The sequence below is a fragment of the Taudactylus pleione genome, unplaced genomic scaffold (genome assembly GCF_031769625.1).
Source record: "Taudactylus pleione unplaced genomic scaffold, aTauple2 ptg000016l, whole genome shotgun sequence".
Classification (NCBI taxonomy): domain Eukaryota; kingdom Metazoa; phylum Chordata; class Amphibia; order Anura; family Myobatrachidae; genus Taudactylus; species Taudactylus pleione.
Window position 1 is genome coordinate 17,437,105 of NW_028284418.1, and position 12,185 is coordinate 17,449,289.

General features: G+C 33.2%; 7 non-coding genes across 7 annotated transcripts; all 7 read right to left on the reverse strand.

Moving 5' to 3' along the window:
- Positions 1–1,031: 1,031 nt before the first annotated feature.
- On the reverse strand, positions 1,032–1,113 carry TRNAL-UAG (transfer RNA leucine (anticodon UAG)). Its single transcript has one exon. It is a non-coding gene; the product is annotated as a tRNA-Leu (tRNA).
- Positions 1,114–2,761: 1,648 nt separating this feature from the next.
- On the reverse strand, positions 2,762–2,843 carry TRNAL-UAG (transfer RNA leucine (anticodon UAG)). The gene has a single exon. It is a non-coding gene; the product is annotated as a tRNA-Leu (tRNA).
- Positions 2,844–4,493: 1,650 nt separating this feature from the next.
- Positions 4,494–4,575, reverse strand: TRNAL-UAG (transfer RNA leucine (anticodon UAG)). Its single transcript has one exon. It is a non-coding gene; the product is annotated as a tRNA-Leu (tRNA).
- Positions 4,576–6,223: 1,648 nt separating this feature from the next.
- On the reverse strand, positions 6,224–6,305 carry TRNAL-UAG (transfer RNA leucine (anticodon UAG)). The gene has a single exon. It is a non-coding gene; the product is annotated as a tRNA-Leu (tRNA).
- Positions 6,306–7,955: 1,650 nt separating this feature from the next.
- Positions 7,956–8,037, reverse strand: TRNAL-UAG (transfer RNA leucine (anticodon UAG)). The gene has a single exon. It is a non-coding gene; the product is annotated as a tRNA-Leu (tRNA).
- A 1,648-nt stretch (positions 8,038–9,685) lies between these two features.
- On the reverse strand, positions 9,686–9,767 carry TRNAL-UAG (transfer RNA leucine (anticodon UAG)). Its single transcript has one exon. It is a non-coding gene; the product is annotated as a tRNA-Leu (tRNA).
- A 1,650-nt stretch (positions 9,768–11,417) lies between these two features.
- Positions 11,418–11,498, reverse strand: TRNAL-UAG (transfer RNA leucine (anticodon UAG)). Its single transcript has one exon. It is a non-coding gene; the product is annotated as a tRNA-Leu (tRNA).
- Between the last annotated feature and the right edge of the window lie 687 nt (positions 11,499–12,185).

Below are 12,185 nucleotides of genomic sequence, written 5' to 3' on the forward strand. Positions count from 1 at the left end.
ACTTTACCCAAAGTCAGGAAAAGCTGAGATAAAATGCAAAAGAAGCCAGGTACATTTAACAAGTAATGATTATATTTGTCATCAAATTTCCTTCAATTAGTGCAACTGATGTATCCAAATAACTTTTAAGTACTATTCAAATGCCTAAAATAGACAGCTGTGAGATTAAAATCCAGAAAGATAGGAAAGATAGAGAAATCGGAATATAAATCCATCAATTAATACCAATGAGTCACGTTGCCAACATTTCCATCTCTAATTGTGTGATAAGACCACTCAGTAATTAAATATTAGTTATGATATTACTTCTAATTAATTCATGCCAACTTAATTTTGGCTCATCTTTACTCTTAGCAGATAACATTTTTAAAACGTTTGGGAAGTCTCTTGTAACAATGATGAACTGTTGAGTAGCTATAGGAATCTTCCACCAACCAACTTCAGCTGGGTAATATCCTATCTAATGGAAAAAAAGAATCACTTTGCCATCAATAACTGCCCTAGTCTTTGTATAATAAAGATGGCAGTAGTGAGATTTGCACCCATGCCTCCAAAGAGACTGGAGCCTTAATCCAGTGCGTTAGACTGCTCGGCCATGCTACCACATGTGCATGTTGTTAGGGTAGCTCACAGATCTAGAACATCAAAATTAAAGGGTTTTTTTGTTTTAAAGTATTAATTGAAAAGATGTCAGCAAAGGTTAAAAGAAAGTTCATTATTAAACATAAATCCGATGAGAAATTCAGATTTTTTATTGAATTGCATTTTGTTTATTTTCATTGAAATAACAAAAGAAATTGAGATTCATGAAGTAATAAAATATTAGTTCTGATGGGGCACATAATTACTTCATGCAAAATTAAAATTTGAATATCTTTATTGTTAGCAGATATCATTATTTTAAAGGTTTGAATAGACTGTTGCAACTATGATGAACTGTTGGGAACTTGGTGGCTAATGCAGGGTACTATCACCAACCTTTTTCAGTTGGTTAATATCTGATCAAAAATCAATTCTTTGGAAAATAAGCTTGGCAGCAGTGGGATTTGAATCCACGCCTCCGAAGAGACTGGAGCCTAAATCCAGCGCCTTAGACCGCTCGGCCATGCTACCACTGGCGCACATGGAGTTCTTATCTCACAGATCTTTCATATAATTAAGATTGCTGCAAATTAAATGTTTAATTTTGTTTTAAAGCGACACTTGGAAAGAAGTGTCATGTTAAAAGTCTATGAAATGAAAAACAATTCGCTAATACAAGATTTCAATGAAAGGTAAAAACATCCATGTTTTACTTGGTAATATTGATGAGAACTGATTTTTTTATTTTCTCAGTTACTTTTTGTTTGTTTTAACTGACATATTCAAAAATTGAGATGCTTGCTAGATGCATAATGTAGATCGCAGAGATATTCAAAGCCACTTTTTGAGAGCAACAATACATTTTAGATAGTTCTAAAAAAGGTTTGAGAAAACTATTAAAACCATGATAACTTGTTTTGAGCTACTGCATGTGACAGCTTATGGTGTGCTTCCACTAACCAAATTTAGCTTCTTTTATACCTTATCTACTTTAGGAAAGCACTTTGATATATATCACTGGATCTTCTCCTTGGAGAATAAATATGGCAGCAGTGGGATTTGATTCCAGCAGCTTGAATAGCTCTGTCATCCTACAACCTGCTGTACACTTTAAAATATTTTAACTCTCATATCTGGAATGTCATTCAAAACTTTACCCAGTCAGGAAAAGCTGAGATAAAATGCAAAAGAAGCCAGGTACATTTAACAAGTAATGATTATATTTGTCATCAAATTTCCTTCAATTAGTGCAACTGATGTATCCAAATAACTTTTAAGTACTATTCAAATGCCTAAAATAGACAGCTGTGAGATTAAAATCCAGAAAGATAGGAAAGATAGAGAAATCGGAATATAAATCCATCAATTAATACCAATGAGTCACGTTGCCAACATTTCCATCTCTAATTGTGTGATAAGACCACTCAGTAATTAAATATTAGTTATGATATTACTTCTAATTAATTCATGCCAACTTAATTTTGGCTCATCTTTACTCTTAGCAGATAACATTTTTAAAACGTTTGGGAAGTCTCTTGTAACAATGATGAACTGTTGAGTAGCTATAGGAATCTTCCACCAACCAACTTCAGCTGGGTAATATCCTATCTAATGGAAAAAAAGAATCACTTTGCCATCAATAACTGCCCTACTCTTTGTATAATAAAGATGGCAGTAGTGAGATTTGCACCCACACCTCCAAAGAGACTGGAGCCTTAATCCAGCGCCTTAGACTGCTCGGCCATGCTACCACATGTGCATGTTGTTAGGGTAGCTCACAGATCTAGAACATCAAAATAAAAGGGTTTTTTTGTTTTAAAGTATTAATTGAAAAGATGTCAGCAAAATTTAAAAGAAAGTTCATTATTAAACATAAATCCGATGAGAAATTCAGATTTTTTATAGAATTGCATTATGTTTATTTTCATTGAAATAACAAAAGAAATTGAGATGTATGAAGTAATAAAATATTAGTTCTGATAGGGCACATAATTACTTCATGCAAAATTAAAATTTGAATATCTTTATTGTTAGCAGATATCATTATTTTAAAGGTTTGAATAGACTGTTGCAACTATGATGAACTGTTGGGAACTTGGTGGCTAATGCAGGGTACTATCACCAACCTTTTTCAGTTGGTTAATATCTGATCAAAAATCAATTCTTTGGAAAATAAGCTTGGCAGCAGTGGGATTTGAACCCACGCCTTCGAAGAGACTGGAGCCTAAATCCAGTGCCTTAGACCGCTTGGCCATGCTACCACTGGCACACATGGTGTTCTTATCTCACAGATCTTTCATATAATTAAGATTGCTGCAAATTAAATGTTTAATTTTGTTTTAAAGCGACACTTGGAAAGAAGTGTCATGTTAAAAGTCTATGAAATGAAAAACAATTCGCTAATACAAGATTTCAATGAAAGGTAAAAACATCCATGTTTTACTTGGTAATATTGATGAGAACTGATTTTTTAATTTTCTCAGTTACTTTTTGTTTGTTTTAACTGACATATTCAAAAATTCAGATGCTTGCTAGATGCATAATGTAGATCGCAGAGATATTCAAAGCCACTTTTGGAGAGCAACAATACATTTTAGATAGTTCTAAAAAAGGTTTGAGAAAACTATTAAAACCATGATAACTTGTTTTGAGCTACTGCATGTGACAGCTTATGGTGTGCTTCCACTAACCAAATTTAGCTTCTTTTATACCTTATCTACTTTAGGAAAGCACTTTGATATATATCACTGGATCTTCTCCTTGGAGAATATATATGGCAGCAGTGGGATTTGATTCCAGCAGCTTGAATAGCTCTGTCATCCTACAACCTGCTTAACACTTTAAAATATTTTAGCTCTCATATCTGGAATGTCATTCAAAACTTTACCCAAAGTCAGGAAAAGCTGAGATAAAATGCAAAAGAAGCCAGGTACATTTAACAAGTAATGATTATATTTGTCATCAAATTTCCTTCAATTAGTGCAACTGATGTATCCAAATAACTTTTAAGTACTATTCAAATGCCTAAAATAGACAGCTGTGAGATTAAAATCCAGAAAGATAGGAAAGATAGAGAAATCGGAATATAAATCCATCAATTAATACCAATGAGTCACGTTGCCAACATTTCCATCTCTAATTGTGTGATAAGACCACTCAGTAATTAAATATTAGTTATGATATTACTTCTAATTAATTCATGCCAACTTAATTTTGGCTCATCTTTACTCTTAGCAGATAACATTTTTAAAACGTTTGGGAAGTCTCTTGTAACAATGATGAACTGTTGAGTAGCTATAGGAATCTTCCACCAACCAACTTCAGCTGGGTAATATCCTATCTAATGGAAAAAAAGAATCACTTTGCCATCAATAACTGCCCTAGTCTTTGTATAATAAAGATGGCAGTAGTGAGATTTGCACCCATGCCTCCAAAGAGACTGGAGCCTTAATCCAGTGCGTTAGACTGCTCGGCCATGCTACCACATGTGCATGTTGTTAGGGTAGCTCACAGATCTAGAACATCAAAATTAAAGGGTTTTTTTGTTTTAAAGTATTAATTGAAAAGATGTCAGCAAAGGTTAAAAGAAAGTTCATTATTAAACATAAATCCGATGAGAAATTCAGATTTTTTATTGAATTGCATTTTGTTTATTTTCATTGAAATAACAAAAGAAATTGAGATTCATGAAGTAATAAAATATTAGTTCTGATGGGGCACATAATTACTTCATGCAAAATTAAAATTTGAATATCTTTATTGTTAGCAGATATCATTATTTTAAAGGTTTGAATAGACTGTTGCAACTATGATGAACTGTTGGGAACTTGGTGGCTAATGCAGGGTACTATCACCAACCTTTTTCAGTTGGTTAATATCTGATCAAAAATCAATTCTTTGGAAAATAAGCTTGGCAGCAGTGGGATTTGAATCCACGCCTCCGAAGAGACTGGAGCCTAAATCCAGCGCCTTAGACCGCTCGGCCATGCTACCACTGGCGCACATGGAGTTCTTATCTCACAGATCTTTCATATAATTAAGATTGCTGCAAATTAAATGTTTAATTTTGTTTTAAAGCGACACTTGGAAAGAAGTGTCATGTTAAAAGTCTATGAAATGAAAAACAATTCGCTAATACAAGATTTCAATGAAAGGTAAAAACATCCATGTTTTACTTGGTAATATTGATGAGAACTGATTTTTTTATTTTCTCAGTTACTTTTTGTTTGTTTTAACTGACATATTCAAAAATTGAGATGCTTGCTAGATGCATAATGTAGATCGCAGAGATATTCAAAGCCACTTTTTGAGAGCAACAATACATTTTAGATAGTTCTAAAAAAGGTTTGAGAAAACTATTAAAACCATGATAACTTGTTTTGAGCTACTGCATGTGACAGCTTATGGTGTGCTTCCACTAACCAAATTTAGCTTCTTTTATACCTTATCTACTTTAGGAAAGCACTTTGATATATATCACTGGATCTTCTCCTTGGAGAATAAATATGGCAGCAGTGGGATTTGATTCCAGCAGCTTGAATAGCTCTGTCATCCTACAACCTGCTGTACACTTTAAAATATTTTAACTCTCATATCTGGAATGTCATTCAAAACTTTACCCAGTCAGGAAAAGCTGAGATAAAATGCAAAAGAAGCCAGGTACATTTAACAAGTAATGATTATATTTGTCATCAAATTTCCTTCAATTAGTGCAACTGATGTATCCAAATAACTTTTAAGTACTATTCAAATGCCTAAAATAGACAGCTGTGAGATTAAAATCCAGAAAGATAGGAAAGATAGAGAAATCGGAATATAAATCCATCAATTAATACCAATGAGTCACGTTGCCAACATTTCCATCTCTAATTGTGTGATAAGACCACTCAGTAATTAAATATTAGTTATGATATTACTTCTAATTAATTCATGCCAACTTAATTTTGGCTCATCTTTACTCTTAGCAGATAACATTTTTAAAACGTTTGGGAAGTCTCTTGTAACAATGATGAACTGTTGAGTAGCTATAGGAATCTTCCACCAACCAACTTCAGCTGGGTAATATCCTATCTAATGGAAAAAAAGAATCACTTTGCCATCAATAACTGCCCTACTCTTTGTATAATAAAGATGGCAGTAGTGAGATTTGCACCCACACCTCCAAAGAGACTGGAGCCTTAATCCAGCGCCTTAGACTGCTCGGCCATGCTACCACATGTGCATGTTGTTAGGGTAGCTCACAGATCTAGAACATCAAAATAAAAGGGTTTTTTTGTTTTAAAGTATTAATTGAAAAGATGTCAGCAAAATTTAAAAGAAAGTTCATTATTAAACATAAATCCGATGAGAAATTCAGATTTTTTATAGAATTGCATTATGTTTATTTTCATTGAAATAACAAAAGAAATTGAGATGTATGAAGTAATAAAATATTAGTTCTGATAGGGCACATAATTACTTCATGCAAAATTAAAATTTGAATATCTTTATTGTTAGCAGATATCATTATTTTAAAGGTTTGAATAGACTGTTGCAACTATGATGAACTGTTGGGAACTTGGTGGCTAATGCAGGGTACTATCACCAACCTTTTTCAGTTGGTTAATATCTGATCAAAAATCAATTCTTTGGAAAATAAGCTTGGCAGCAGTGGGATTTGAACCCACGCCTTCGAAGAGACTGGAGCCTAAATCCAGTGCCTTAGACCGCTTGGCCATGCTACCACTGGCACACATGGAGTTCTTATCTCACAGATCTTTCATATAATTAAGATTGCTGCAAATTAAATGTTTAATTTTGTTTTAAAGCGACACTTGGAAAGAAGTGTCATGTTAAAAGTCTATGAAATGAAAAACAATTCGCTAATACAAGATTTCAATGAAAGGTAAAAACATCCATGTTTTACTTGGTAATATTGATGAGAACTGATTTTTTAATTTTCTCAGTTACTTTTTGTTTGTTTTAACTGACATATTCAAAAATTCAGATGCTTGCTAGATGCATAATGTAGATCGCAGAGATATTCAAAGCCACTTTTGGAGAGCAACAATACATTTTAGATAGTTCTAAAAAAGGTTTGAGAAAACTATTAAAACCATGATAACTTGTTTTGAGCTACTGCATGTGACAGCTTATGGTGTGCTTCCACTAACCAAATTTAGCTTCTTTTATACCTTATCTACTTTAGGAAAGCACTTTGATATATATCACTGGATCTTCTCCTTGGAGAATATATATGGCAGCAGTGGGATTTGATTCCAGCAGCTTGAATAGCTCTGTCATCCTACAACCTGCTTAACACTTTAAAATATTTTAGCTCTCATATCTGGAATGTCATTCAAAACTTTACCCAAAGTCAGGAAAAGCTGAGATAAAATGCAAAAGAAGCCAGGTACATTTAACAAGTAATGATTATATTTGTCATCAAATTTCCTTCAATTAGTGCAACTGATGTATCCAAATAACTTTTAAGTACTATTCAAATGCCTAAAATAGACAGCTGTGAGATTAAAATCCAGAAAGATAGGAAAGATAGAGAAATCGGAATATAAATCCATCAATTAATACCAATGAGTCACGTTGCCAACATTTCCATCTCTAATTGTGTGATAAGACCACTCAGTAATTAAATATTAGTTATGATATTACTTCTAATTAATTCATGCCAACTTAATTTTGGCTCATCTTTACTCTTAGCAGATAACATTTTTAAAACGTTTGGGAAGTCTCTTTTAACAATGATGAACTGTTGAGTAGCTATAGGAATCTTCCACCAACCAACTTCAGCTGGGTAATATCCTATCTAATGGAAAAAAAGAATCACTTTGCCATCAATAACTGCCCTAGTCTTTGTATAATAAAGATGGCAGTAGTGAGATTTGCACCCATGCCTCCAAAGAGACTGGAGCCTTAATCCAGTGCGTTAGACTGCTCGGCCATGCTACCACATGTGCATGTTGTTAGGGTAGCTCACAGATCTAGAACATCAAAATTAAAGGGTTTTTTTGTTTTAAAGTATTAATTGAAAAGATGTCAGCAAAGGTTAAAAGAAAGTTCATTATTAAACATAAATCCGATGAGAAATTCAGATTTTTTATTGAATTGCATTTTGTTTATTTTCATTGAAATAACAAAAGAAATTGAGATTCATGAAGTAATAAAATATTAGTTCTGATGGGGCACATAATTACTTCATGCAAAATTAAAATTTGAATATCTTTATTGTTAGCAGATATCATTATTTTAAAGGTTTGAATAGACTGTTGCAACTATGATGAACTGTTGGGAACTTGGTGGCTAATGCAGGGTACTATCACCAACCTTTTTCAGTTGGTTAATATCTGATCAAAAATCAATTCTTTGGAAAATAAGCTTGGCAGCAGTGGGATTTGAATCCACGCCTCCGAAGAGACTGGAGCCTAAATCCAGCGCCTTAGACCGCTCGGCCATGCTACCACTGGCGGACATGGAGTTCTTATCTCACAGATCTTTCATATAATTAAGATTGCTGCAAATTAAATGTTTAATTTTGTTTTAAAGCGACACTTGGAAAGAAGTGTCATGTTAAAAGTCTATGAAATGAAAAACAATTCGCTAATACAAGATTTCAATGAAAGGTAAAAACATCCATGTTTTACTTGGTAATATTGATGAGAACTGATTTTTTTATTTTCTCAGTTACTTTTTGTTTGTTTTAACTGACATATTCAAAAATTGAGATGCTTGCTAGATGCATAATGTAGATCGCAGAGATATTCAAAGCCACTTTTTGAGAGCAACAATACATTTTAGATAGTTCTAAAAAAGGTTTGAGAAAACTATTAAAACCATGATAACTTGTTTTGAGCTACTGCATGTGACAGCTTATGGTGTGCTTCCACTAACCAAATTTAGCTTCTTTTATACCTTATCTACTTTAGGAAAGCACTTTGATATATATCACTGGATCTTCTCCTTGGAGAATAAATATGGCAGCAGTGGGATTTGATTCCAGCAGCTTGAATAGCTCTGTCATCCTACAACCTGCTGTACACTTTAAAATATTTTAACTCTCATATCTGGAATGTCATTCAAAACTTTACCCAGTCAGGAAAAGCTGAGATAAAATGCAAAAGAAGCCAGGTACATTTAACAAGTAATGATTATATTTGTCTTCAGATTTCCTTCATTTAGTGCAACTGATGTATCCAAATAACTTTGAAGTACTATTCAAATGCCTAAGATAGACAGCTGTGAGATTAAAATCCAGAAAGATAGGAAAGATAGAGAAATCGGAATATAAATCCATCAATTTATACCAATGAGTCACGTTGCCAACATTTCCATCTCTAATTGTATGATAAGACCACTCAGTAATTAAATATTAGTTATGATATTACTTCTAATTACTTCATGCCAACTTAATTTTGGCTCATCTTTACTCTTAGCAGATAACATTTTTAAAACGTTTGGGAAGTCTCTTGTAACAATGATGAACTGTTGAGTAGCTATAGGAATCTTCCACCAACCAACTTCAGTTGGGTAATATCCTATCTAATGGAAAAAAAGAATCACTTTGCCATCAATAACTGCCCTACTCTTTGTATAATAAAGATGGCAGTAGTGAGATTTGCACCCACACCTCCAAAGAGACTGGAGCTTTAATCCAGCGCCTTAGACTGCTCGGCCATGCTACCACATGTGCATGTTGTTAGGGTAGCTCACAGATCTAGAACATCAAAATAAAAGGGTTTTTTTGTTTTAAAGTATTAATTGAAAAGATGTCAGCAAAATTTAAAAGAAAGTTCATTATTAAACATAAATCCGATGAGAAATTCAGATTTTTTATAGAATTGCATTATGTTTATTTTCATTGAAATAACAAAAGAAATTGAGATGTATGAAGTAATAAAATATTAGTTCTGATAGGGCACATAATTACTTCATGCAAAATTAAAATTTGAATATCTTTATTGTTAGCAGATATCATTATTTTAAAGGTTTGAATAGACTGTTGCAACTATGATGAACTGTTGGGAACTTGGTGGCTAATGCAGGGTACTATCACCAACCTTTTTCAGTTGGTTAATATCTGATCAAAAATCAATTTTTTGGAAAATAAGCTTGGCAGCAGTGGGATTTGAACCCACGCCTTCGAAGAGACTGGAGCCTAAATCCAGTGCCTTAGACCGCTTGGCCATGCTACCACTGGCACACATGGAGTTCTTATCTCACAGATCTTTCATATAATTAAGATTGCTGCAAATTAAATGTTTAATTTTGTTTTAAAGCGACACTTGGAAAGAAGTGTCATGTTAAAAGTCTATGAAATGAAAAACAATTCGCTAATACAAGATTTCAATGAAAGGTAAAAACATCCATGTTTTACTTGGTAATATTGATGAGAACTGATTTTTTAATTTTCTCAGTTACTTTTTGTTTGTTTTAACTGACATATTCAAAAATTCAGATGCTTGCTAGATGCATAATGTAGATCGCAGAGATATTCAAAGCCACTTTTGGAGAGCAACAATACATTTTAGATAGTTCTAAAAAAGGTTTGAGAAAACTAATAAAACCATGATAACTTGTTTTGAGCTACTGCATGTGACAGCTTATGGTGTGCTTCCACTAACCAAATTTAGCTTCTTTTATACCTTATCTACTTTAGGAAAGCACTTTGATATATATCACTGGATCTTCTCCTTGGAGAATATATATGGCAGCAGTGGGATTTGATTCCAGCAGCTTGAATAGCTCTGTCATCCTGCAACCTGCTTAACACTTTAAAATATTTTAGCTCTCATATCTGGAATGTCATTCAAAACTTTACCCAAAGTCAGGAAAAGCTGAGATAAAATGCAAAAGAAGCCAGGTACATTTAACAAGTAATGATTATATTTGTCATCAAATTTCCTTCAATTAGTGCAACTGATGTATCCAAATAACTTTTAAGTACTATTCAAATGCCTAAAATAGACAGCTGTGAGATTAAAATCCAGAAAGATAGGAAAGATAGAGAAATCGGAATATAAATCCATCAATTAATACCAATGAGTCACGTTGCCAACATTTCCATCTCTAATTGTGTGATAAGACCACTCAGTAATTAAATATTAGTTATGATATTACTTCTAATTAATTCATGCCAACTTAATTTTGGCTCATCTTTACTCTTAGCAGATAACATTTTTAAAACGTTTGGGAAGTCTCTTGTAACAATGATGAACTGTTGAGTAGCTATAGGAATCTTCCACCAACCAACTTCAGCTGGGTAATATCCTATCTAATGGAAAAAAAGAATCACTTTGCCATCAATAACTGCCCTACTCTTTGTATAATAAAGATGGCAGTAGTGAGATTTGCACCCACACCTCCAAAGAGACTGGAGCCTTAATCCAGCGCCTTAGACTGCTCGGCCATGCTACCACATGTGCATGTTGTTAGGGTAGCTCACAGATCTAGAACATCAAAATAAAAGGGTTTTTTTGTTTTAAAGTATTAATTGAAAAGATGTCGGCAAAATTTAAAAGAAAGTTCATTATTAAACATAAATCCGATGAGAAATTCAGATTTTTTATAGAATTGCATTATGTTTATTTTCATTGAAATAACAAAAGAAATTGAGATGTATGAAGTAATAAAATATTAGTTCTGATAGGGCACATAATTACTTCATGCAAAATTAAAATTTGAATATCTTTATTGTTAGCAGATATCATTACTTTAAAGGTTTGAATAGACTGTTGCAACTATGATGAACTGTTGGGAACTTGGTGGCTAATGCAGGGTACTATCACCAACCTTTTTCAGTTGGTTAATATCTGATCAAAAATCAATTCTTTGGAAAATAAGCTTGGCAGCAGTGGGATTTGAACCCACGCCTTAAAGAGACTGGAGCCTAAATCCAGTGCCTTAGACCGCTTGGCCATGCTACCACTGGCACACATGGAGTTCTTATCTCACAGATCTTTCATATAATTAAGATTGCTGCAAATTAAATGTTTAATTTTGTTTTAAAGCGACACTTGGAAAGAAGTGTCATGTTAAAAGTCTATGAAATGAAAAACAATTCGCTAATACAAGATTTCAATGAAAGGTAAAAACATCCATGTTTTACTTGGTAATATTGATGAGAACTGATTTTTAAATTTTCTCAGTTACTTTTTGTTTGTTTTAACTGACATATTCAAAAATTCAGATGCTTGCTAGATGCATAATGTAGATCGCAGAGATATTCAAAGCCACTTTTGGAGAGCAACAATACATTTTAGATAGTTCTAAAAAAGGTTTGAGAAAACTATTAAAACCATGATAACTTGTTTTGAGCTACTGCATGTGACAGCTTATGGTGTGCTTCCACTAACCAAATTTAGCTTCTTTTATACCTTATCTACTTTAGGAAAGCACTTTGATATATATCACTGGATCTTCTCCTTGGAGAATATATATGGCAGCAGTGGGATTTGATTCCAGCAGCTTGAATAGCTCTGTCATCCTACAACCTGCTTAACACTTTAAAATATTTTAGCTCTCATATCTGGAATGTCATTCAAAACTTTACCCAAAGTCAGGAAAAGCTGAGATAAAATGCAAAAGAAGCCAGGTACATTTAACAAGTAATG